At 39.1% G+C, this 26,479-nt stretch overlaps 1 protein-coding gene and 1 long non-coding RNA gene across 2 annotated transcripts in view; one reads left to right on the top strand and one right to left on the bottom strand.

Annotated features, from left to right (window-relative positions):
- Positions 1-2,170: 2,170 nt before the first annotated feature.
- Positions 2,171-10,851, bottom strand: LOC138760720 (uncharacterized). Its single transcript, XR_011355826.1, has 3 exons — positions 10,564-10,851; positions 3,011-3,139; positions 2,171-2,644 (listed from the first exon to the last, which is right to left on the bottom strand). It is a non-coding gene; the product is annotated as an uncharacterized lncRNA (long non-coding RNA).
- A 3,635-nt stretch (positions 10,852-14,486) lies between these two features.
- Positions 14,487-26,479, top strand: part of LOC138760719 (E3 ubiquitin-protein ligase pellino homolog 1) — a 67,603-nt gene continuing 55,610 nt past the window's right edge. Inside the window, exon 1 of the mRNA XM_069931715.1 lies at positions 14,487-14,604. The gene's annotated coding sequence lies outside the window, so the exon portion shown is untranslated. The remainder of the gene's footprint in view (positions 14,605-26,479) is intronic.

The following is a 26,479-nucleotide window of genomic DNA, read 5'->3' as shown; positions in this document are numbered from 1 at the left end:
ATGAGATACAAGCCATTTGGAGAAGGATTTATAAAATTCAACTGGATAACTATCTGGTCCTGGAGATTTACCAGATTTTAAGGAGGAAATAGTTGATTGCATTTATATCACACTTTAAACACAAAGGTGTAATGTAATGAAAGATTTAAACCGTGTTCCTTACTTTTTCAGCCTTTGCTTTTGCAAGGCTGAGAACCTGCTTGTATTTTAGAATCAGCAGACATAAGCTAAATTCCACTGAGGGGCCAGAGATGCAGTTATCTGACGAAAGGACATCTGTGTACCAAGAACATTTAATCTTCCTGCTTGTTTTGGTCACAGACTGTCAGAGGCCTTGATGCAAAATAAACCATTGTATTCAAAGTGATAAGCTGAAAATTATGTTATTCGATAGAAAGCCTAGCATGGTAGCTTGCTCGCTTATCTTTCTTGCTGTGCTGGGAATAGGTGCTTGGGTAAGCAGTTTTTGAGTAATATAAGCCATGGTCCCGCTGCTAAAGTTTGAGAATCTCCGAGAGGTGGCAACATCTCTCAGCAAGAAGAAGAACTTCTAGAGTCCAGCCAATGTCCCGGTCGGGGGAGGTGGATAAGCTGCTACCGGCGACCCGACAACCTACTACAAGTGTGCAGTCATTGCCTCGCTTCAGCAGTTGGGACCAGTCCAGGCAGTGATAAGTATAGTTGGGAAGGACTTGCATATTGTAGTTTGAAATCAGCTTTTGAATTTGTAATTTTCAGCTCATCACTTTGAATACAATGGTTTATTTTGCATCAAGGCTAGGCCTCTGACAGTCTGTGACCAAAACAAGCAGGAAAATTAAAAGTTCTTGGTACACAGATGTCCTTTCGTCAGATAACTGCATCTCTGGCCCCTCGGTGGCCAAAAACTGCTGATTCTAAAAAACAAGCAGGTTCTCAGCCTTGCAGAAGCAAAGGTTGCAAAAGTAAAAAAAAACATGGTTTAAATCTTCCATTACATAGAGAAAACCTGTTTTACTCTCTCTCTGCTTGCAAAACCACATGACCCCCACTCCCCCGCCCCTTAGAACAGTAAGTTCCACTCCAGACAGTCTGCAGCTCCGATAAGTTCTTTCATCTGTTGCCTTTTGCCTCTGGAGCATAAACAACAATCCATTAGTGAAGTCTATTGGGCACTCTCCAAAACTTTTGCAAAGGCTCTTGGCACCGACATGTCTAGCATTAGCAGAGATCCAGTATATTTTAAATAAGATCTGTTTTAAAGTGTTTGTATGTGACCTACACTAAAACCTGCCCCAATTTATCTCCCAAAAACATATCTATTTACAATACAAACACAACATAATCTGTCACAGTATGTTCTTTTTGTGTCTGCTTGGATTTCTTCTGGGTTGTCCAATTTCCTCCCACCCTCCAAAACATACAGGGGTTGTAGGTCAATTGGGTGTAATTGGGAAGCATAGTCTCGTGGACTGAAAGTACAGTAACGTACTTTATATCTTAATTTTAAAAGCTTATAAAACATTGTTTAAGCCATAGCTGGAGTTCAGATGAGTAGACAGTGTCCAGGTCTATTAGTAATTCCTCAGCCAATTAAACAGATACGCCCAACTGCAGCCTGAATCCAAATCAGAAACAGAGAGGGTGAACAAATTTAAGTTCTTGGGAGTCACTATCTTGGAGGATCTTTCCTAGACCCAATACACTAATGGCATCATGAAGAAAGCTCGATAGCGCCTCTACTTCCTCAGGATTTTGCAAAGGTTTGTTATAACACCAGAAACACTGGCAAATTTAAACAGATAGGTGGTGAAAAGTGTATTGACCAGCTGCATCACGGTCTGATATGGGGACACCAATACTCTTAAGCATAAAGCCCTCCAAAAAGTAGTGGACACAGCGCAGGACATCACAGGCAAAACCCTCCCCATTATCGAGAACATCTATAGGGAAGGCTGCCATTGGAGAGCAGCACCAATCATCAAGGATCCACACCACCCAGCCTACGCTCTATTCGCACTGCTGCCATCAGGAAGGAGATAAATGATGCCACAAGACTCACACCACTAAGTTCAAGAACAGCTGTTACCCCTCCTCTATAAAACTCCTCAACAACAAACTCAATCAGGGCGTCATTTAAGGACTCTTACTTTTACACTTCATTGATTTTTTTTAATTCTCCACATTCCTAATCTGTTTACAATTTTTATTTGTTTACATGTACATTGTGCATAGTTTTTTTTTGCATGACCAATAAGTGGCAATTCTGCCTTGCCTGTAGATATAAGAACTCAGGGTTGTATGTACTCTGACAATAAATCTGAAATCTGATCTGGAGAACATTCGGGGGAGGGGGTGTGGTTCTGATGTAATAAGTCATATTTCTGCTTCATTTACTCAGGTCTCAACTTGAAACGTTCACTGTCTCTTTGCTTCCACAGAGGTTGCTTGACTGGCTGAGCTCCTCCAGCAGTTTGTTTTTGGTGCTGCTTTCTGTTTGTACAACTCAAACTCTCTCTGGAGCAAAATGGTAAAGGGCTGCCAACTCCAACCTTGGGTTGCAATCCAGATATGAGCCGAACCTGTCCAATTTGGCTCGAGTTTGATTTATTTCCATACCCTCTGTGGAGGCGCTTCATCTCGTGTTACATTGACCATTTATGACCTAAGATAAAATCGGAAACTATTACTTGGGGAATTGTGGATCTACTGCACAATTATAATGTTCCTCCAAAGCATATTTTTAATAATTTTCTTATTTTTAACTCCAAAATCACAATGGTAAAAAGACTATTTTAAAAAACTGGTATACTTTTATTCTCAATCAGTATATTAGGAACTCAAAAGAATATTTTTCAATGTACTTCCATTAACTGCCACCTCCAATTTTATATGTTAGATTGATGCTGTTGTAGTTCACAGCCAATTGTGGACAATTCATATCCACTTAATACAATATTTAAACACTAATATTGAACATATTAATCATAACAATAAAATTTTAAAGCATAAAACCATCTTACATACTTACCAGTTCAATAAATCAGGAATTGAGTTGGTGGCATTTCACTTCTTCAAAGCCTTAAGTATATAAAACAGCATGTAAACATTCCGTCTGCCTGGATACTGTATCCATGGTGATGTGACAACAGATCAGAGCCTGTAGCAAAACAACAGGATAAAGAACACTGGTTATATTCAATTCATCTGTTGCAGCAATGGTGTGCTGTAAACATTCACATCTGATTGGAATCCAGCCATGAAACTAGCTAAGTAATAAATCACTGCTTCCAAGGATTTGAAGTTCTTTCCAAAATCTTTCAATGACAGTAAAATTCAGAAATGGTAGCATGTTGATAGCTCAACGTATTTAATTGCATAGTTATTTGTCATGGTCTTTAGAATGACCATCAGCTTCTTCCCAATTTCTCCCCCACCCAGTTTATTATTTGTATTCAGCCCCTTAAGATTATTTTTTGCAAGAGCTGCAGTTTCTTGATATGAGGACAATCCTTTGGCCTGTAAAAAGATGCCAATTTAAGACCAGGTGCATAGTGTTCTGTAATTATTTCAATACTCATCTATCTTAATATTTTCAGCGTGGGTCTGAATAAGCATTAGTGAATGGCTGGATTCTGACTTTTTGTTGAAGATTCCGTACTTGACAAAGCAACCGAAAATAATTGAGCCTACAACACTAGTTTAAGGAAATCCACAAACAAGCAATGCATACTTCTGTGTCCAGCCAACTGAGACTTTTCTCCCCATCTTGCGTAACTTCAGTTTTTATCATGGTTCCTCGGTCTCACTGTTGAGTTTCCAATGATTTTTCTGACAATCGCTCTCACTTCTTCTCTGGAATTCAATTTTTGCCTAAAATGTTGTCAGAAATTAAGTAGTCTGCCAGATAGTGATCATCAGTAAGTAGATTACTGGTGAAAAAGTGTCCCTGCCATGGCTCCTTCCATTACATTGTTACCGATTGAGAGTTGACTGAAGAGAGATGGCTCTTCAGTTTTCCATGGGTTTAGTTACCTTGGCAGCTATCCACAATGTTAATACCAATGTAAGAGCTGAACTGAAAGTAAATCAACTATGCAAACCATTTGAAGTACCCCCTTGGTTCAAGAGCATGAAAATAGAAGTTATCTTTAAAATTAGTTAACATGGTTAAATAGTAATCAAACTTTGGAATTTATTGATGCTAAAGTTGGAAAGTAAGATTATGAAGCTTGTGAAGTACAATTAGAAAGGAATCAACATACCAATGGTAAATTATTTGAAAAAATTTGTTTGATTGTAATTGACATTTTAAATTAGGCTATCCATACTGTGAAGCAACCATCACTCCATAATTAGCAATTTTCACATTGAGATAGCAGCTAACTGGATTCACACTTAAAAATAAATATTTCTTGCACCATCTGTTGTGAAAATATATAATTCCTTACAACAGAAATGGATAGTTGTACAGTACCAGCAATCTCGCACCATCCTCCCACAGATAATGTGACAGAGCTTTGCAAACTCTCAGGGGATCACAATTACCAATGTCATTTGAGACTGTAATTGGAACTCAAGTCTAAATTGGATTGCCAAATACACTGTATAGTTGCCAGGCTGCACCAATCAATCTGATTTAAAATATGCCTGATCAGTAAAACCAATGTTGTTTTGACAAAGGAATGAGGCACATTTAAAAGTAATTAATTTTTGTTTGGAAATAATCCAGCACAATCTAAAATCCTATAATGGGGTCATTCTTGAAAAATTGAAGTTCAACTTACTTAGTCAAACATTCACAATATAGATGACCATAACACCAAAATTAAATGTGGGCTTAACTTACTCACTACAACACAAGTTAATGAATGGTCTAAGACAGTGGTTCTCAATCTTTCTCTTTCCACTCACATACCACTTTCAGTAATCCCTATGCCAACAGTGCTATGTGATGAGTAAGGGATTGCTTAAGGTGGTATGTGAGTGGGAAGGGAAGATTAAGAATCACTGCTCTAGACCCAATTGTCACTGAAATATTTTGCTTGAGAAAAATTGTCATTGGTCTATTTCCTTTGGAGTTATGAAACCGTGCACATAACAGTTCAATTAGGTACGATTAAAACAGTCGTTTCAGTCAAGGATCCTCACCACACAATCATGCCCTTTTCTCATTGCTACCATTGTGAAGGATGTACAGGGGCTTGATGACACACACTCAACATCACAAAAGCAGCTTCTTTCATAACATATATAACATAACATAACAATTACAGCACGGAAACAGGCCATTAGGCCCTTCTAGTCCGCACCGAACCAAACACTCCTCTCTAGTCCCACCTACCTGCACAATGACCATAACCCTCCACCTTCTTCTCATCCATATACCTGTCCAGCTTTTTCTTAAATAATAAAATTGACTCTGCCGCCACTATTTCTCCCGGAAGCTCATTCCACACCGCTACCACTCTCTGAGTAAAGAAGTTCCCCCTCATGTTACCTCTAAACCTCTGCCCCTTAACTCTTAACTCATGTCCTCTTGTTTCAATCTCTCCTACTCTTAACGGAAATAGTCTATCCACATCCACTCTGTCTATCCCTTTCATAATCTTAAATACCTCTATCAAATCCCCTCTCAACCTTCTACGCTCCAAAGAATAAAGACCTAATCTGCCCAATCTCTCCCTGTACTCTAGATGCTTAAACCCAGGTAACATTCTGGTAAACCTTCTCTGCACTCTCTCCACTCTGTTTATATCCTTCCTATAATTAGGCGACCAGAACTGCACACAGAACTCCAAATTAGGCCGCACCAACGCCTTTTCCCTTCGCCATTAGATTTATTAAGGACAATGAACCTATGGACATTACCTCACTTTTCCACTTTATTGCATTACTAATTTATTTTTTACATCTTATAGTTACAAAATTGTAATTTAAAGTAATTTTTACACCTTGTTCTGTATGATACTGTTGCCCCAAACAACTAATTTCATGGCACATGTTCATGACAATAAACCTGATTCTGATTCTAATCTTCATCCAAAACGGGTGACTTGCAATTAGTGCAGCAATTCCTTTTGTGCTGTCAGAGCAGACAATGATCAGTGTTCAGTAGAAGTCTGAAAATCCGGACTGCTCCAGGGTTGGGTTGGTCCAGATTTATGGATTTTCTGGATTCTCAGGCAATACTTTTAAAATACAAATTTAAGGAGGAATAAAGAAGAGATGAACATGTACATTTTGATAGTTTATTCACGATCAAAACAAGCAGTTTTAAAGGAAATTAAAGTCAACAAGCATGGTCACTTGTTGCCACTGTGCTTCTGTCGTGCTTATTCATGCATGCACGCGCACAAAAGCCCGCTAAATTTAAAAAGTTGGAGAGTTTTTGAAAAGTCCAGATTCTCGAGTGGTCCAGATGTCTGTCATCTGGATTTTTAGACTTCTGCAGTAACAAGGGGAAGTGCAAGAGTCTGATACGATGAACATTTTGTCCTTAATGAGACCCTAGAATCTCACCAGTGATTGGATAAGGACTTGCCACTTAAGTTATGTAACATGCTCCCTACAAGAGGAAATAAAAGATTTTGTTTATAAGGTTGCATTTTGGTGGAATTAAATATTCACGATAACAATATTCTTACTGATCACCTCCTGCTTGAGAATGTGATTTTATCAGTCTCTTTTTCTTTTCTCTCTTCAATTCTATTGACTATTTCTCTCCTTTTTTCCCCTGGGTGGAAGGGAGGGGGGAGGGTTAGGAGTAGTTCTTTTTTTTGTTTTTTCTTTTCTTACTCAAAATCAACATTGAATGATAAGATTATGTTTCTCTCATGTAGTTGATGAATTTCATGTTTTCATGTTGATTTGAAAATGTAAATAAAATAATCAAGAAAGAGAATGTGGTTTTATCAAGTTTTTTTGATAGGAATATGTAGGTCGGCACAACATTGAGGGCTGAAGGGCCTATACTGTACTGTAATCTTTTATGTCCTATTTTCTAAGTGATATTAATATGTTGTGCTGTTAGTTACAAATGTGTTGCTTTGTTGGTTGGCTCAACCAAAGAGGTAGCACTGGCAGCATGGACCAAATGGCCTTTTTCTGTACTATATCATTACATGATTCTGTTACTTATTGTTTGTTAAATTTGTTGAAGCTGATTAGTGCATGTGAGTGGGAAGGGGAAATGACTGGATTGGACTGGAGGAAATTGTTCTCCCCTAATCAAGGGGAATTCATAATATCAGCACAATGTATAACATCAATATTTTATGTTTAATTTTGTTCAAAGGTATCCATGGTCATCTCAATAACCACTTCAATCGATGAGCCATCAAAGCCTTTAGTTCATGAAAACAGAGGAAAGCAATAATCCAGTAAGTTAAATGTCCTGGAGGGCTTAGTAAAAAATCTTGTTTGAATTTGAAAATTCCTTTGGAACCTAAAATTTCAAATCCTTCCAGATTATTTGAGTATCCCCAAGAACTAAGGATTAATATGATGGAAATTGCTGACAGAAACACCCAGAAGAAAATTCATAAGTATGGAAAACATTGAATCAGCAGGGAAAAGCCTGTTTGACTGAGTTTGGGTGAAAAAATTGTGTTCTTTCCTAGCAATAGAGAAAATGAAAGAATGTGACAAAGCAATAATTAACCATTTATTGTGCTGAAGGTTCATGTGTAAAAGATTTGAGGTTGAAGTTTGTTTATTGCTCCAGATATGCTTTGTGTATCTGGTTTGTGAACTAACCATTCCAAACTGCAGCCCTCTGAACTTAACCAGTCACATTTCAGATCTTTAAATGAAGACACCTGGTACAGTCTGGAAATAAAGACATAAATCCCACTCCTGACATTCAGAGTTTTGCAGATTACAGCCACCCCATTGATGCTTAGAGCTGGCACAGTGGTGCAGCTTGGCTGGGTTGCTACCTCATCGTTGTTTCAACATGGTTTAATTTCTGAGACATAGTGCTTTGTGGAGTTTGCAACTTCTCCTTATAACTGCTGTGACAGAGTATATAGATATGTTTTTGGGAGATAAAGTGGGGCAAGGTTTGTTAGTGTAGGTCACTTACAAGCAATTTAAAACAGATCTTATTTAAAATTCTGGAGTTCTGCTCATGCTAGACATGTCAGGCCAACAGCATTTGCAAAAGTTTTGGAGAGTACTCAAAAGACTTCACAAATGGATTGTTGTTTGCAAAAAGGCAACAGATGAAAGAACTTGTCAGAGCCATAGATTGTCTGGAACTGTTCTAAGAGGGTCATGTGGTTTTGCAAGCAGAGAGAGTCAAACAGGCTTTCTCTCTCAGAGAGAGAGAGAGAGAGTCAGAGATCAGTTCTACAGTGTTACAGTCACTAACTGGAATAGGACAAGCTGGCAAGCTTGTGGAAAACCCCATTTGGAAGATGGGTTGTGAGTTCTTAGTTTAGCCTGGTTAAAACCTTGTAGTTCATGCAAGAGGAGAGGACTGGCTGTCTAATGTTTCACTTAGAATAAGGGAAACAAAAAGAAACTCTGTGGTGACCTGAAAGAAAGAGGTTATCATCTGGAGAACCCTAAAGGGACAAGTTTTGTCAGCAAAACACTAGAGTGGCTGATGGAAATACATCAGTTATGGATGTTCTGGAACAAAAAAATCTCTCTCTGAAAACTGACAAGAACCTCATTTACCTTTCAAGCACCAAAGCCTGGTGAATTTTATAAATGTTAAATTCTATACACAGTATAAGAATTGCCTGCAACTTGGAGGAATGAGAAGTGAGATTGGACTGTGAACCCAAGAACATTTTTGAACTTACACACACATTATATATACATGCACTTAGAATTAGAAGGGGGTTAAGTTAGGTTAGTTAAGTCAACAGTGATAAGTTAAAGTGTAATTCTGTTTGCATGAATAACAATAATTAAAAGCAACTTTTGTTTAAGTAACCATTTATCTTGGTGGATATCTATTGCTGCTGGGTTTTGGCTCATAACACTGCACAGATTCTCCCTGGGTGCATCATAGAAGATCTCCTGTCCTTATGTTTCATGGCTTGATATAGGGTCTGCTCTGTCCCAATTCAAAGGTTATGGAGCGAAGGCAAGGGAGTGAAGCTGAGTGGGATAATGGATCAGCTCATGATGGAATGGCAGAGTGGACTCAATAGTCCGAATGGTCTACTTCTGCTCCTATATCTTGTGGTCTTATGGTTCCTGACTGCAAGAAACTGCAAAGCATGGTAAGTGTAGCTCTGGCCATCGCGCAAACCATCCTCCTCTCCATTGACTCTGTTGATACCTCACGTTGTCTTGGAAAGCTGCTAATATATTAAGGGACCCATCCATAGTCTCTTCCTCTCTCCTCGATCGGACAGAGATACATGTGCTTGAAAACACAAGGCTCCAGATTCAAGGAGAGTTTTTTTTCTTCCTGCTATCAAACTCTTAAATAGATCTCTCACTGGCAAAGTATAATGTGCTTCCATTGTTTTTGACTGTATTTTTCCCTAAATTCTCTACTACACCCTGTGGTACAGTCTTCGCTGCCTTAAAATCCTACCTCCATTAAAATATCCATTGTAAGTTGTCTTGTTGTTCTTGTAGGGAGCTCTACAACAATGGAATCATATTCCCCTCCTTCTGTAATCTTCAATTCAATAAAATCATTCTAATTTCAGCATTAGTATTTAATGATTTCGAGTTTGTGATGTAGGTAGAAATAACATTTTTTTTATAAAGCCACCTGCCACGTTCATTGGCCCTTACAACATTTGAAAATATATCCCATTCAACATTTAGGACAGCCAGGAAGCAAGGTTCCAATTGCATCCTTCCCTTACGCATATGTTTTGGTCCTGTCCCTCTTTACAGAATTATTGGAAGGAAATTTTTTCCATTATATCTACCGTTTTGAATATTGATTTACAACCACATCCCATTACTGCTATTTTTGGATTACCTATGATAGATTTGACTTATTTATCTCTTCCTGCGGATCGTATGATTGCTTTTCTTACACTAATGGCTAGAAGATCTATACTATTGAATTGGAAAGAGGTTAATCCTCCCACTGTTTTCCAATGGTTTACCCAAACTATACTATGTTTAAATTTAGAGAAAATTAGAAACTCTGTCTATGAATCCCCTTCTAAGTTTGAGTTAACCTGGCGACCATTTATTCAATATTTTCATTTGTGGTGAGTTGATCTGGCTCTGTTTTCTTTTTATGATTATGTATGATAATTGGGCTGCTAGATGAGATCGGAGTGATCGGCGTGGTTTAGCTATATCGGTAGGTTTTTTTTAAGTTTTTAATTCAGATTTGTTTTTTCTTCCTTTTTTTCTCTCTTTTTTTATATATTTTTATTAATTATATCTTGTTTTTTAGAGATAGTTCATACTCTAAACTGATCCAAAAAAAATTTTTATGATATATTTTTATTCTGCAATATTATTGTTTAATATCTCTGTTATTTACTATGTATTTTTCATATCTCTTTGAACTGTATGTGTTTATAAATTATAATAATAATAAAAAGATTGGGAAAAAAAACAATTGCATCCAGTGGTTTGATTTGTTCTCACCGTAGGTTTTGGTCCATCGGACGGTGTCACTTGCAAAGTTCAGAGCTGAATGGAACTACAACGCCCAGGATACCTGCTTGCGATCGGTCTGGGTTGGTTTTTCGGCCTGTAGGAGGAAGAGCTAGACGGATTGTTGGCGAGTGCGTTTGGAGGAAGCTGAGGAAGGGGTGGATTGAGCAGAGAGGTGTCCCCTCCCGCAGGAGAGACTTTACTTGAGGGGCGGGGAGCTCGACGAGGCTGTGAGAAGGAATGTGCTGCGCTTTCCACTGTCAGATTGAAAGTGCCCGATCTGGGTTTGTGCACAACATGACTCACGTATCAAAAATCTATTCGGGTAAGTGAGAGCTTCAGTCAAAATGCACAATAGATTGCAGAATGGACTTTGAGTGCAAATTTTATTGTTTTAAATTAACCTACAGCTGGCGCTCGTATTCGCTCCGATTCAACCCAAATGCAGGCAGCAGAGCCTTCATTTAATCTCATTTATATGCGTAGGTCGATAAATATGTTGGCCGTGGGGGGTTTCTTTGGCTTCACAGTGATTGATTTTGTACTTTAAACTCGGATCAATCAGTGAAAATCACATCTGCTAACGACTTAATTAATTCCTGTCTTGGTGGGTTACACACAAAGGTCAGTTTGGAGCCGGGGCTTGAATTATATACTTGGTTTATTCTCTATGATTGATCAGGCTAATGCTGTATCGTCTGAGTGACTAGCTCTGAATCAGTGGAAGTGTGTTGAGGACATTTAGAGAAAAATGGATTCGTGTAAAATTGAAATAATTTCATTTCCATGTGATATTCCATGCTTTCCCTTCTTTGGCAGACCATCTGTGGAAGATATCTTGTCGGACGCTTGCCGGCGTTTTCTCCTAATTTGCTGAAGGGCTCAAGCCCGAAACGTCGGTTCTGTATCTTTGCCTTTGCTACATAATGGACACTCTTTGACTTGCTGAGCTTCTCCAGCATTTTGTGTTTTTAGTTCAACCAGGATGTCCACAGAATTCTGTGATTTAATCGTTAACAAGTGGTTGCATTTCTCTGAATTCCGCGGTGGCTGGTGATGCCTGTGTGAGATCCATAGGCTCTGCTGCGAGCGGGTGAGCAGTTTCGGAGATGGTGTCCTCCTTTCGCCATTTACAGTAGACTTGTGTGTGCTCGGAATGCATGAATTTATTTCCCAGTTCCATTTTGAGCGGTCGTGGGCCAGAGAATCCTATGAATCAAATAGGATGTGACATTTTTAATTTATTTTTCGAAAACTATTGATTTTTTTTCTCTCTGGTTTCAAAATTGTTAGTGAGTGCACGATTGCCAGGCAGTTTTGCATTTTTGGTAAAAGGTATCACTTTTCTGTTGTAAAGCTGGAAGTACTTTTAAATTATTTTCTAGAGCCGTGGATGAATGTGGAAGAGCTGTGGGTTTTCTCGGGTCAAATCCTGTCACTGCACATTAGTGACGTACCTGTAGACGAAGTAGCCTTTGTCTTAACCCCCACTTATTCCAGTGATTTTAATCAAATTATTTCAATCCTTAAAATTACGAGAAATAAACATCGTGGACGTTGTTCATCTCTAAAGTTTTCTTCAGAATCAGAACTTATTGTCATGAATAAGTCACAAAATTTGTTTGTTTTGGGGCAGCGTCACAGTGCAAATATTCATATAAATCACCATACAACAATAAATTTAAAAAGTGCATGAAAAGTAAGGCAGAGTCTTTGGTTCATTGATTATTCAGGAATCTGATGGCAGCGGGGAAGAAGCTGTCTTTGTCCCGCTGGGTGCTTGTCTTTAGACTCCTGTACCTCTTTCCCAATGGTCGCAGAGTGAAGAGGCCATGACCTGGGTGATGGAGGTCTTTGAGGATAGAGGCTGCTTTTTTTTTTAAGACACCACCTCTCCTAGATGTCCTTGATGGAGTGAAGTCTGTTGCCTGTGATGTCTCTGGCCGAGTTGGTGGGTTTTTTTTCTTAATGCAGTGATGCCTTTATTTGCAGTGTATTTTCAATTAGGGCTACTTAATTTTTCAGAGGAAAGCAACTGGTTCAAATCCAGTTTGTATTTTGGAGACAAATCCTAAACAAGTAAAAACACAAAATGATGGAGAAGCTCAGCAGGTCAGTCAGTGTCCTTTATGTAGCAAAGGCTTGAGCCTTCATCAAAGTATGAGAAAATGCCAGTCAGCATCAGAACAAAAGGGTAGGAGGATGGCAAGGCAGGAGATGATAGGCGGAGAAAGGAGGGAGGAGACAGCAGCAATGAGGGTGAAGTGGGAAGGCAGGGCTACGTGATTGGAAGGACTGGAAAGGGGGTTTAATGGAAAGCAGTAAAGTCAATGTTCAAGCCATGCGGCTGGAGGGTTCCCAGATGGAAAATAAGGTGATGTTGCTCAAATCTGCAGGTTGTCAGGGTGGGACAGTACATAAGGCCATGGACAGACATGTGAGCGCAGGAGTGTGACCCAGAATTGAAATGAAATCCACTGATATATACTACAAATCCACCAACTCCCCCAACTACTTGAACTACATTTCCTCTCACCCTGCCCCCTGCAAGAATTCCATTCCCTTCTCTCAATTTCTCCATCTCTGCTACATCTGTTACCAAGATGAGATCTTCCAGTCCAGAGCTTCTGAAATGTCTGCCTTCTTCCACAAACGTGGCTTCCCCTCCATCACTGCATCTCCTCCATTTCCCGCTCATCTGGCCTGGCCCCCTCTGCCCCTAGACGCAACAAAGATGGAATCCCCTTCATTGTCACCTACCATCCCATCAGCCTCCACATCCAACATATCATCCACTGGAATTTCCAACACTAAATACAGGATCCCACCAGACACATTTTCCCCTCTCAGCCTTCTGCAGGGATCGCTCCATCCATGATTTCTTCTTGCACTCCTCCGTCTCTACCCATTGCACACCCAACACCTTCCCCCCTGTGCCTTCAGGAGGTGCAACACTTGCACCCACACCTCATCACAGTCTAGGGCCCCAAACAGGCCTTTCACATGAAGCAACACTTCACAGACATCCAGAGGACTTATCTACTGATCCAATGCACCCTTTGTTTCATTCTCTACCTCGGAGAGATTAGGAGATCGCTCCATACACAACCACAGCTACCTGGCAATGGCCAACCCTTTCAATTCTGGGTCACATGCTAGTGCTCACATGTCTGTCCATGGCCTTATGTACTGTCCCACCCTGGCCACTCCCAGATTGGAGTAACACCACCATATTTTCGACTGGACACCCTCCAGCCACATGCCATGAACATTGACTTTACTGCTTACTATTAAATCTGCTTGCCTTTTCCTCCCCCTCCCCTTTCCTGACCTCCAATTGTTTTCACCCACACAGGCCTCCCTCCTTTCTCCACCTATCATCTCCTGCCTTGCCACCACCCCCCCCACCCCCCAACCCCCAAACTCTTTCCCTCCTGCTGTCCTTTTGTGAGGACGCTTGCCAGTGTTTTCTCGTTCTTTGTTGGATCAGGCTCAAGCCCAAAACATCAGTTATGTATCTTTGCCTTTGCTACATACACGCTGAGACTCTCCAGCATTTTGTGTTTTGGTGTCCACAGAATTTTGTGATTTCATCTTAAACAAGGGGTTGCAGCTTCCCAATAACCCAGGGAAAAGAATGTAATTTCGCCTTGGGTTCCCGCACCAATGAGTTTTGCACAAGTGCCCCTCTCGCATGCCGGTCAGCACAGAAGGAGAGGAGCCTTTTGGAGGGGGTGCGTGCTCGTGCGGGAAAGGGAGAAGACCTCGGCAACGCCATCAGGGGACGAACGGGGGGGGGGGTTCTTCTCTCTCTCTCTCTCTCTCTCTCGGGACGTCGTCCAGTTGAAGGCGGAGCTCCGACAAACTGCGCAGCGTCTTCGCCGGACCGGCCGGGTGTGCGTCATGACGTCACGCGCCCGTTGGCCGTCTCTGGGCTGGTTCGAACAAAATGGCGATGCGGTGTGTTGAGTTCGGCGTGAGGTGGCGGTTTTAACTTCAACCCGTAAATTCCAAAGGGAAGGCAAAGCGGTGGTATGTTACTCTGAATTGTTGGAGCTCCAGCACGCGCGAGAAAGGGTACGTTTCGCATTAGGGTGGGCGAGCGAGACCACGGCGCCGGATTCGATCCGGACTGCTTTGTGTTCTCGGTCACTCATTCTGCGCAGTCAGTGTCTGAGCGAGGATTTCCGAAATTACTTCTATGTCCTTATTGCCCCCCCCCCCCCCCCCCCCCGTCGCGAGCACGCGTGTCTCTTCTTGTGTTTCTGGCTCGATTTCTGACGCTTTCACCAAAACACGGCTTGCATTTTCTGTGAACCGTGGGGAAAGGCCTTTGGCCTCGGGCCAGGAGAAGGGGGTCTTTGTCTGGAAATGGGCCTCGCTTGAGATGCCGGGTTTGCTAAATTGCGAAGTCCACGCTTCAAAGAGCTGGTTATTGCAGCCGCTGGATGATGGGTTTACATGATGCAAAGTATCATTCTGTACAAAAAAAATTCACGCATTAAAAAAAGCTTAATTCTTGTTTGGGTTTATGGAATTGCTATTTATGTGTTCAAAGTACGGGAAAGAAACGCCATCGAAAATAGAACCACTTGAGGAAATCCTGTTGAAGTACCGTAATTTTCCCCACTCTCAAAATAAACCTTTCCTGCTTTCAGTGCTTCTGGATGTCCAAGGGAAATAACCTCGAAATTTCATCTGCAAAGTGATTTAAATGCATTGTATCTTAACAGCTTTATAATGACCAGATTCTGTGTGTTTTGGTGAAATATTAAAAGGTGATGCTGACAGATCATGAGGATCACCTGGGATATTTTCACTTCACCCAAGCAACTATCACCTTCTAACACCGTATTTGATGCAAAACTTAATATTTCTCTCAGGTATCAGTCGAGATTTGTGGATTCTAGTCTTTGAAGTGGAATTTGAATCTATAATCCTTTGTGAAGCATACCTGCTACCAAGTGATCCACAGCTGCCATCTGTTTTGTATCTGGAGTTAAAATATCAGAAGTTAAGGTTAAAATTGACTTCACCAGTAAGAATTTGTGTTTTATATGGGAAGATCCAACTTTGCATGTATCAGCTGCTTGTATTTTCCCATTAGTAAGATGGAATTGCATTTCTTCCATTTAGAAAAATGGAATACTACATGCAGAAATGGGTGCTTTTGGCCCATGCTGAACTATTTTTTTCCTTTTTGTCCCACTGATCTGCTCCAGAATCATAGTGCTTCATGCCCCTCCCATTCATGTACCTATGCAAAATTCTCTTAAATGTTCAAATCAAATCCACAGCTACCATATCTGCTGGCAGATCATTCCACCCTCTGAACGAAGAAGTTCTTCCCCACTGTTCTCTTTAAATATTTATCCTTTATTAACCCATGTCCTCTTGTTCTCATTGGCTCCAACTTGAGTGCAGAAAAGCCTGCTTGAATTTACTGTATCTACACCACACCCCATAATTTGAATATCTCTATCAAAACTTCCTTCATTCTCTAATGCTTCAGGGAATAAAGCCTTTCCCTGTAACTCAGCTCTTCAAGTATTTTTTCTCTTATTGATATCTTTACTGAAGATAGGTGATCACAATACAAATTGCACACAATACTCTAAATGTGGACTTATCAATGTCTTGTACAACTTCATTGTAACATCCTAATTCCTGTGCTCAACACTTTGATTTTTGAAAGCCACTGCATGAAAAGTTCTTTTATGACCCTATCTACTTGTGACGACACTTTTCAGGAATTGTGCATCTGTATTCCTAGATCTCTCTTCTGCACTCTGCAGTGCTCTACAATCCTACCCTGCTTTGTTTTCCCAAAGTCCAACACCTCACGCTTGTCTGCATTAAATTCCATTTGTCATTTTGCACCCCATTTTTCCAGCTGATCGCTTTTCTACTGAAAGCTTTGAAAGCCTTCCTTGCTGACTACTACACCCTAAATTTGATGTCATCTGCAAATTTGATGATTCAGCTTACCACATTAGGATCCAGATTGTTGACCTAGATGACAAACAATAATGGAACCAGCACCAACCCCTGATGCATATGACTAGTATCAGAAGCAATCATCTACTGCCACTCTCTGCCTTCTATAAAGCCAATGCCTAATTTAATTTACTACCGCGTCCTGCATACTAAAGCTTTTTGGCCAACGTCCCTTGAGGAAACATCAAAGGCTAAAGCCCATCTTTTCAACATCCTCTGCCTTTACTTCAACTTTTTGGTAGCGTTCTCAAAAAAAGATTGGTCAGACATGACCTACTGCACACAAAACCATTTTGACTATCCCTAATCAGTTTCTTTTTATCCAAGTACTTGTACGCCTAGTTTTTTTGAAGTGTATTCCAGTAATTTGCTCAAAACTGATGTCTGGTTCGCTGGCCTATAGTTACCTTCAGCAGCATTGTTTCCTCCAATCCTCTGGTACTTCATTTGTGGCTAAGTCTCACTGCTTGGGCTCCTGCAATTTCTTCACTTAAGGTCCATGGGAATATCTTGTCAGGCCCTGGAGATTTATCTACTTGTATTTGCCTCAAGACAGCAAGCATCTCCTTTGTAATCTGCATAGCGTCCATGTTTTTCACGTGCGTGTGTGTGAGCGCGTGTATCAAGTAAATACGGATGCCAAAAATTTCAATTTAAAAGCTCCCCCATCTCTTTTGGCTCCATGCATGGATAACCACTCTGGTCTTTTAATAGGATCAATTTATCCTTGCTTTCCTTTTCTCTAAGTAGCTCTATGGAAACCCTTGGTATTTTCCTGTTTGCTTGATCCATCATTTTGGCCCTGGTTCAGGAGGAGAAGGAGGTGCACAGCAGGTATTAGGCAGCAAGGAACAAATTGGGTATAAGGTATATAAGAAATGCAACAAATTAATTTGTTCCTTGCTGCCTATACCTGCTGTGCACCTTCTCCTCCTGAACTAGGGCCAAAATGTGTCTCAAAAACAAAACTTAATGTAAAATAGTGCATGAGTACTTAAGGTATTAAATGCAAAGCAACTGAATATTGAAATCTTGTTTACCAAGATGTGTTCTTGTAAAAGCGTGTGATTTTTTTTTGTTGCTATTCATTAAATCATTTTTTATTAGTTATAAATGACGAATGTTGTCTCTTGGAGTCTTCAACTTTAGACTCCATTAAAATATCATGTGCTAAGTTCTGCTTTATTCAGGAAAACCATGTGTTGATCACAAGCTACTGCCAAGTCCCAGCTGATAAATCAGTCATTACTCAATTTTCAGCAATACCTAACAAATAAAGCACAACATGTCAGAATCGAGATCAAGATTTATTGTCATGAACAAAGGATGAAATTCTGTGTTTTGTGGCAGCATCACAGTGGAACTATCTTACAACATTACTATAAAAAATAAAATAATAACAATAATAGGGGACAAAAAGTAAGGCAGTGTCTTTGGTTCATTGATTATTCAGGAATCTGTTGGCAGGGGGGAAGAAGCTGTCCTTGTGCTGCTGAGTGCTTGTCTTTTGGTGTCTGTACCTTTTCTCGGATGGTAGCAGAATGAAGAGGGCATGACCTGGGTGGTGGGGGTCTTTAAGGATAGAGGCTGTTTTTTTTTAAAGACACTGCCTCATGTAGATGTGCCTGGTGAGACTAATTAATTGAGTTGTGAAGAGCTCATCGAAATAGGCCTGGAGCTGGTAGAATGTCAATCTAGCTGTCACCCAGTCCATCTCACTCGGACTTTTAGTAACTGCTGTAGAATCTTTGTTGATACTAATCTTGGCTTTGAGGATATCTTTAGTTCTATTGCATTGCTTAATCAATACGCTAAATGGAGCATCCATAAGGCACTATGAACAACAGCAGAGTTGGATTCCAGTACAACTTCATGTTCATTTTTCTGCCATTGTGCATCGAAGATTGCTGATTCAATGGAGTATATTAATGAGGAACCCAGGATTTTGTAATGGCTTTGTTTGAAAATGAAATCATAAAACAATTAAGCTATAAATGGGATTATGTATCCTAAACAGCAGAAGTGCACCATAACCAGAGTAAAGTTGTTCCACAACCAGTTATGGATCAGCCCCAACCAGTAAAATTTTGCTACATCTTGTCATGAGTTGCGATGAGCAGTTAAAATAACTGGGAATTAATGATGAATTGATTGTTTTATATATTGTACAAATGCACTGAAATTCTTAATTTAATTAAATAAATAAATGAGAGGGGGAAAAACCATAGTAACCAAATACCATTGTGCAAGAAGAACAAAATAGCATTATAATAATGCACAAAGTCCTTTATATGGTGTCAGATAGTGTAGTAAGGGGAGCCTGATATTCATTGGGGAATAAAGCTGTTCTTGAACTGAGAAATGGTGGACCTCAGGATTTTGTACCTTCTTCCAGAAGGCAGCAGAATAGAGGCTGTGACCAGGGTGGTGGGATGTTAACTGTCTTCTTGCAATGCCTTGCATGTCTTCAATGGATATGAGGTTAGATACTTTGATGGATTTGGCAGCCTTCAGGGCACTCAGTATACTTTATGCAGTGCATCACAGTCTGGTTTGAAAGACCATTTGACTTCTTGGAAAGGTGTTGGTTACCTTGTTCATAGTTGCCTCAACGTGCTGGCTCAGGAGAGGACTAATGCATGAACTACCAGGAAACAGAACCTAAACCTATCTCTGTCCCATCAGTCTCTGACAAGTTCATGGTCCTTTGTCCTTTTTTTTTTTTGATTTTTTTTCAAAAATTATAGAGACATTTTAAATATACAATAATATTAAACTTTTTCTCATTAATCAAAACAGTCCCTTCCTCCTCCCCCTTCTGTAAATACAGATCCAGTCACTGTCAGAACTTACATATTTTAAGTATATAGAGTACAGTTGGGGAGGGGGGGGGGTGGGAAGAACTGTTTTTATTCAGTATATTTAATATAACTTTTATACCCTTGTTTGTTTTTAATTACTGTCTCTGGGCCCCTTTGTGGTCGAGGTATTGCTGCCAGACCTTTACTAAAGTGTCATATTTATTCTTTAAGTTGTATGTGATTTTTTTTTTTCCTTTTTTCTCTCTCTCTAACCCCCCTCCCCCAATAGATATACAGCTGTTCATTTCTGCAATCCATCGTGCTACAAACAGAGGGGAATCAGGCTTCCAATTGATTGCGATACATTTTTATTGCGATGCTATTTTTATATATGAGATTTGATATTTGCTCGATTTGTCATTTTCATGAAATTAATAGATATATCTGTGGGTCACCTGTGAAGGCCTCTCCGTATAACCATATAACAATTACAGCCCTGAAACAGGCCATCTCAGCCCTGCTAATCCGATTTGAACTAAGTACACTCTTCTAGTCCCACCTACCTGCACCTTGCTCATAACCCTCCATTCCCCTCCCATCCATATACCTATCCAATTTTTCCTGAAATAACAAAAAAGATCCTGCCACCACTACTTCTCCCAGAAGCTCATTCCATACAGCCACAACTCTCTGAGTGAAGTTCCCCCTCATGTTACTTCTAAACTTCTGTCTCTTAATCATGACTTCTTGTTTCAATCTCTCCTACCCTCAAGGGAAAAAACTTATCCACATCAACTCTATCTATCCCCTCATAATCTTAAAAATCTCTGTCAAATTTCCCCTCCACCCCAACCTTAAAGATCTAATCTGCTCAATCTTTCTTTGTAATCTAGATTCTGAAACCCAGGGAACATTTTCTCTGTACCATCTCTACCTTGTTGATATCCTTCCTATAATTTGGTGACCAGAACTACACACAATATTCCAAATTTGGCCACCGATGCCTTGAACAGTTTCAACATCCCCTCCCAGCTCCTGTATTCTATGCTTTGATTTATAAGGCCAGCATACCAAAAGTCTTCTTCACCACCCTATCCACATGAGATTCTACCTTCAGGGAACGATGAACCGTTATTCCTAGATCTTTATGCTCTACTGCATTCTTCAATGCCCTCCCATTTACTTTGTTAATTTTTCTGTGATTTCTTGCCAAAATAGCCTCAATTTCATACATGACCACATGGCTTTTTTTATTTATATATTAAAAAAGCTGTCTCAATCCCATATTTGAAACATATCTCTTAAATTTCAGCTTTTGATTGGTCTTTGTGGGGTAAGATAATTGGTGCATTTATATGGATTCCAGTTCATTCGTTGGTCCTCATGAAATGACGATACCCAAACTTTCATCCTGGTCAGACCTTTTATTCTGCAGAATTGTGAGCTATCTGTACAAGGCCTCACAAAGGTGCTCTCTCTATAAAGGCTGGCAGAGACTGACTTTGTGTTTCACAGCTTGCCTTTGTTCAGTTTACACATGGGTCGGGTTACATTTGACCCAATCAAAAGTTCACACAATATATTCTTACCCAATGCAATGACTACTAAGAACAAATTTTATTATTACATAAGATTGACAGCCTCTTATCAGACCTGCTCATTGATTGGTTCAGAGTAAATTCCTATAGTTAGTTGTTGTGCTAATTGGCCCTTTTGAATTGCCTTGCCTGCCTTACTAGAATGCTGCAAAACCTAGCTGTGTTCTTACTTGATTCCTCATTTTTTTAAAAAATTATACTGAATCAGTCCATATCTTGTACTTATAATTGATGCCATGCTGTCCTTACACAAATCTGACCAGTTTCTTTGAAATCACCACACCCAAGTCTGACTCCCATCTTTCTCTTGACCTCTGCAACCCTGGTTTTACACTTTTGCTCTGGAGAGCATAATACATTATTGTTATAAATTTGGATGTTTTCTCATCCAAACAGTTCGTTCAGTTTCACTAATTTCAGGTGGGGTCAACGTTGGACCCCATCTTTCTCTTAAGAACTTTCTAAGATGGAGAAAACGGAGGAAGGTCCTATTGGCCACTCCACATTTATGTTTTAATTGTTCAGCGGATGTAAGAGTTCCTTCTGTGTAACAGTCCTTAATATATCTTGTACCTTTGTCAAACAATTAACTTAATATTCTATTGCCCATGTTCATAGGCAATTACACACTTTTACACAATGGGGCTTTTATTGATATCCCTACTTTTTTTCATATACATTCATTAATTTCTTGCCACATTCTAATCATATATGTAGTAGAATGGGGTTATCAGTGTTTCTTTAGTGATTTGAAACTCCTTTGCTTCCCTCTCCTCCATTGAGTACATTCCCATTTGAACCCAAGATTGGGGGGGGGGGGTTTGTCTTCAGTGAAGAAAGCTGCAAGGAAATTTAACCTGTGTAGCTAGGTAATTTCTTTTTAAATCTGGAAGTCCAAGTCCTCCCAGCCCATAGTCCCAAGTCAGTTTTTTTCCAGTACAATTCTTGGTACCTTGGGTACCAAGGTACCATCCTCTCCCGGTGATTCATTAGCCTGTAGGGTGCCCAGGGCCTTTTCGATTTCTTCCCTTGTGAAGGGAGTATCTAAATTCTACCCTTTCTCTTCCAGCCTTGGAAGTTCAACACAGCAAAAATTCTTCCATTTCATTCTCATCTATTAGTAATTCTGATTTGTATAGTTTTGTGTAATGTCTAAAAGTGTTTTTAATTTCTTTTTGCTTGTATATTTAAGTGTCTATTTCTGTTTTTATAGCATTCATCATTCTTGATTACTTTTTTAATTGGGCAAGTTAAAACTTTGAGTGCCCATTCACCCAACACCTAGTATTGTTGTTTAGTTTTTACTATAGTTTTTTCTGTTCTATGTTTGTATTATAACTTAGCTTTTTAATCTCCAGTAAACTGTATTCTTCTTGTCCTATTCTTTGATATTTTTTCTAATTCTTTACTATCCTTCTCCAAGCTGTTTACTTTTGCCATATGTTCCCTCAAGATTCTTCATATAGCATATAATTTGTCCCCTTAAATATGCTTTAAGCGTGTCCCATATAAGAAAACTATTATTGATGGCAGATTTGTTTCACAAAATATTTCTGATTCTTTAAAAATTTTCAGAAGTCCTTTAATGTAGTATTTGAGATGCCATCTGTATACATTCTCTAGCTTTTCCATTGTTGCTTTAATATTAAAGGTGGATACTCTGATAGAAGGCTTGCTCGGTATTCTGTTTTTATCACTACTTTTTAACTGGGCAGACATTAAAATTAAGTTGATTATTGTGTGTGAGTCATGCACCCTTGAGTAAAGAATAGTCTCTACCTGTGGGATTTAATTGCCTCCATACATTGATAGGATTTGGATCTTTCATGTATGAATTTGTGGTTTTCGCTGCTTTTGCCCTCCTTACTGTTCTTGTTGATTTATCTAGTATTGGGTCCAAACAGAAGTCTCCTCCAACTAATATATTTTGTCTTCCCTGTGCTTTTTCTAAGATGTCCTTCATAAAGGCTTCATTGTCATAATTTGGGGCATAAATATCCATAAATGTCCATGCTTCTCCATAAATTTTACATTGTGCTATTACATACCTTTTGGCTTGATCAATCAAAGTGTCTGCTGTATTTTTATTAGAATAGCCACCCCTCTTTGAACCATAGGAAAATGATATTATTTGTCCCACGCATCCTTTTTAATTTATCATGTTCCAATTTGGTAAGATGAGTTTCCTGCAAAAAGATTATATCCACTTTTAATTTATTTTAAGTATGCCAAGACCCACTTCCCATTCATCCCATTACTATTAAGGCTAATAAACTTTAGTGTTTTATCCATACCATTTTCACACAAATATTATAACAGTATCTTCCCAATTTTCTAAAAACTCTCGTAACATTTCTCTATTAAGAGACATTTCCCTTTTAAGAAACACACACACCTCTAGCTCTGACGATGACATTGAGAATAGTACCCGGAAGCTCGCGAAAAAAGCCAGCAGGTTATTCCGAAGAAGAAGAAACCTTCCCTTTGGCCCCATCTTTTAAATCGCTCCTCTCTCGGTGCCATCTTCCTCTCTCCCCCCCCACCCCCATACCTTGCTGCTTTCCTCGCCACCTTTCTGTCTTTTCAGAGCTCTCCATGTAAACCAATTTTATTTTTGTGAAAACAAGATGGGTCAGTACTATTAGTATAAATAAAAAGACAAGTCTTTCAGTTGGTCCTGTTTTGAAATGGTCTTTTTAGCCCTAATGGGCCATTATTTTTTTCATATTTGTATGCTGCTCCCAAGATCGCATCTTTCCAAGTAACTTAAAAGTCATGGTAACTGTTCACCAGTTCTTTTGGGTCTGAGGGTCCAGTGAGCCCTTTCAATTTGCAGTTTTCATTTAAACTTATTTTGTCCCAGCATTTGTGGGATCCATGTTTCAAAGAAACTCACCACGCACGTCTTTTCCCTCTATTGCTTCTCTCAGTCCAATGATTCTTAAGTTGTTAATGTTTGCTGAAATTTTTTATATGGTCGATCTTGTCCATCAGTTTTGCTTTTTCTTCGTGCCTTCAGCCTGTCTTTTGTTTTGTCCAGCTTAGCCTCTGAATTCGTTCACTTCAGTCTTCCACAACTTATTTGAATTCCATTACCTTCTCTGGTACATCTCTCATCACTAATTCCATACTCGTAAAATGACTGCATAAAGTTTCCAGCATGTTAAGGATGAAGGCTATAATCTTGGGTCGACTCCCCAGCTCTGCTGGCTTCAGCTGGTTTCAATGCCCCTGCTGAGTCGCTCCTTATCAGGCTTCCACTTGATATTCCTGGCTGAGTTGACACTTCAGTTTTTGTTCTCAATTGCCTTGGTAGTTTAGTACTTGCTTTATCCATTTTTGATGATAAAATTCTGGTTTTTGAGCTTATAAACAGTCTTTTTAATTGTTTTTGTGGCGAGCTCTCAAAACACCTGCTCAGTTCATTAGCATGGCCACGCCTCTCCTCCCCACCTTCCTAAAATCAGCAATCAGCTTTTTGGTTTTGGCGATATTGTGAGCAAGATTGTTGTTCTGGCACCACCTAGATTCTTAATTTTCATCCTGTATTCTGATTGTGTTTTCAGTTATTCAACCAACAACTGTGGATTTATGGATTGCATTGGAGTAAAATTTGATTGCACAGGCATGATTTTACAGGAAATAGAGCAGGGTACTAAGCATTTAGCCTTGGGGTGGGTGCCTGAGAAGAAAGTGAAGTTTGCTGAACTGAAAGGGATTTTGCCAATGAGGAAGTCAAGGATCCAGTTGCAGAGGGATGAACTGCTCTCTGAGTATGGTCAGAACTTTTGTTAGTATTAAGGTGTGGAACACTTAATGTCACTGAACAACAGGCTGAAATGTGTTTTTGAGATGCAGAGTGGTGGTGGGCCAGCAAGATTGCATCTTCCATTGACCTGATGTGATGACAGGTGAATTGAAGTCTTGGTCCTTCCTGAGACCGGAGTTGATCTGCTCTATAACCAACCTCTTTTAAAAATATTTTTGAGTTTAACATACAAATCCTACATACAAAATCTTTTAATAAAACAGATAACAGGTCATATCAAATACACATCACAATTTAAATATAAATGTAAATCGAAAATCTATCCACAAATGAAAATTTTACCTAAATTTTTGTACTTTTTTTCAAGCTTTACCAACTTTCATTCCTAAATCCTTCTTTAACTCATTAGACTCAGTTATTTCTTCATACATATGGCAGGGAAAACAACTGCAAAAGGTTAAAAGGAATGGGGGAATTATCACTTCCAAATTTTATATTTTATTACTGGGTGATTAATATATGTAATCTCTTATTGTTACATTTTGATAAATTAGTTACTAGCCCTTGGGTAAAAATTGAACTTTTTTTCTCCAAAAAAAAATCATGCATGTTGACAATTTTAGGTTCCCTTTTTACCATTTTCCTTTTCTAAATTGACACAGTCTGATAATGAGAAATAGGGTGAGAATATTGGCTCAATTTAGAACATTTTTTTGGTTATAATAGTTTCTCTCTTGCATGTTCCATTATAGATGACCATCTTTTTCAGCTGTCCTGTCAAGCTTTAAGGAATGGTATAGATTAGAGATCAAAAGTTATAAAGATTTATTTATTTGAGATTTTCCCTCTTTTGATCAATTGTCAGCTAAATTTAATCTTCCTAATAAGACATTTTTTAGATGTTTACAAGTTAAATTTTATTCAGTTGAAGCTTTCTGATTTTTCTCAAATACAAATATATTTTGTTTTTTGACTTGCACTTTGTTCACAGTGGATTAATATCATGTATTTATAACAACCTACTGGATTTAAGATCAGTCTCAATGGCTGGGATTAAAAAATTATTAAGAATGAGATTTGAACATAACTTTTTCTGATGAAGATTGGTACTCTCCTCTTGGCTTGATTAATGATTCTTCATTTTGAGCAAGGCATTGTTTATTACAATTTAAGGTGGTACATAGAACACATGTCCAAACTCAAATTATCTAATCCGCTTACCCTGCTCTTTACAATGTATTCAGATGATTTAGATTATGGATTAAATGGTTTTGTGGCTAGGATTGTAGATGACATCAAGGTAAGTGGAGGAGCAAGAAGGTTAAAGAAACTGAAAGGTTGCAGGGAGACTTGGACACTTAGGAGAGTGGGCAAAGAAATGGTCGATGAGTTACAATGTTGAGCTACAATGTTGATCCACTACATGAGAAATGTAAAATTTTTGAAGCTTTTCTGATCCATGTGTTTTCCAAACTTTATCAACTATTTTTAAGATCAAAGTAGAACCATTCCCTTTAATTGCTTTGTTTGTTTTTTCTCTCTAACTGGATATACCTCTGCAGCCTAGGAAAAAGGTTTTAGCTTTTATCATGTTGGTAGCCAAACAAGCAATGTTAATGAAATGGAAAGATAACTCTTCACCATACACAGTGGTTGCACGATGTAATGTCCTATTTATGCTTTGATAAAATTAGATATAACATTAAGGATAGAAAGTTTCAATTTGAAAAACATGGGAGCCA

The sequence above is a fragment of the Narcine bancroftii genome, chromosome 4 (genome assembly GCF_036971445.1).
Source record: "Narcine bancroftii isolate sNarBan1 chromosome 4, sNarBan1.hap1, whole genome shotgun sequence".
NCBI classification, from domain to species: domain Eukaryota; kingdom Metazoa; phylum Chordata; class Chondrichthyes; order Torpediniformes; family Narcinidae; genus Narcine; species Narcine bancroftii.
Note: the sequence above shows the minus strand (reverse complement) of the source record. Positions and strands in the feature narration are given on the sequence as shown.